The following is a 1,237-nucleotide window of genomic DNA, read 5'->3' as shown; positions in this document are numbered from 1 at the left end:
CTTTGTCAAAAGCCTTTTCTGCATCAATGGAGATGATCATGTGGTTTTTAGTTTTTGCTCTATTGATATAGTGTATTACATTGATAGATTTTCAAATATTGAACCATCCTTGCATCCCTGGGATGAATTCACCTGGTCATGGTGTATGATCTTCTTGATGATTTGCTGTATTCTATTTGCTAGGATTTTATTGAGGATTTTAGCATCTATGTTCATGAAGGAGATCGGCCTGTAGTTCTCTTTCTTAGTTGTGTCTTTCCCTGGTTTTGGTATCAGTATAATACTTGCCACCAAGAATGATATTGGGAGGGCTGCTTCCTTTTCAATTTCATGAAAGGGTTTGAGGACTATAGGGACTACATATTCTATAAATTTCTGGTAGAATTCAGCTGTGCATCCATTCGGACCTGGACTTTTCTTTGCCGGTAGGTTTTTAATTACATCTCGTATTTCATTGGCTGTTATTGGGCTATTGAGAGTGGTTATATCTTGTGAATTCAGTTGTGATAATTTGTACCTTTCTAGGAATCTGTCCATTTCTTCTGTGTCTTCTATTCGGTAAGAGTAAAGATTCTCAAAGTAGCTATTGATAATCTTCTGAATTTCCACTGGGTCTGTGGTAATTACACCCTTTTCATACCTTATTGCTTGTATTTGAATTTTTTCTTTCCTCTTTTTGATGAGGTTAGCTAGGGGCTTATCGATTTTTTTTAATCTTTCAAAGAAGCAGCTTTTTGCTTTTTTAATTATTTGTTTTTCTTTGTCTCAATTGAATTAATTTCTGCTTTAATCTTTATGATTTCCTTGCGTCCTTGGGCTCTGGGTTTGCTTTGCTCTTCCTTTTCTAGTTGTTGAAGGTGCAGCATTAGGGTATTTATTTGTTCCCACTCTGCTTTCCTTATGTGTGAGTTCACAGCTATGACTTTCCCTCTGAAAACTGCTTTCATTGTATTCCATAAATTATGATAAGTGGTGCTTGAATTTTCATGGAATTGTAGATATTGTTAAATTTCTTAATTTCATCTGTGACCCATTGGTTGCTGAGTAGAATGTCATTTAATTTCCATGTATTTAAGGGGGTTTTTTGGTCTCTTTTGTCATTTATTTCCAGTTTCATTGCACTGTGGTCAGATAATGTGCATGGGAAAATTTCTGTTTTCTTACATATACTTAAGCATGACCTATGAACCAGTATGTGGTCTATTTTAGAAAATGACCCATGTGCAGCCTAGAAAAA

The sequence above is a fragment of the Octodon degus genome, unplaced genomic scaffold, assembly GCF_000260255.1.
Source record: "Octodon degus isolate 3935 unplaced genomic scaffold, OctDeg1.0 scaffold00279, whole genome shotgun sequence".
In the NCBI taxonomy this organism is placed as follows: domain Eukaryota; kingdom Metazoa; phylum Chordata; class Mammalia; order Rodentia; family Octodontidae; genus Octodon; species Octodon degus.
This window is presented reverse-complemented; position numbering follows the sequence as displayed.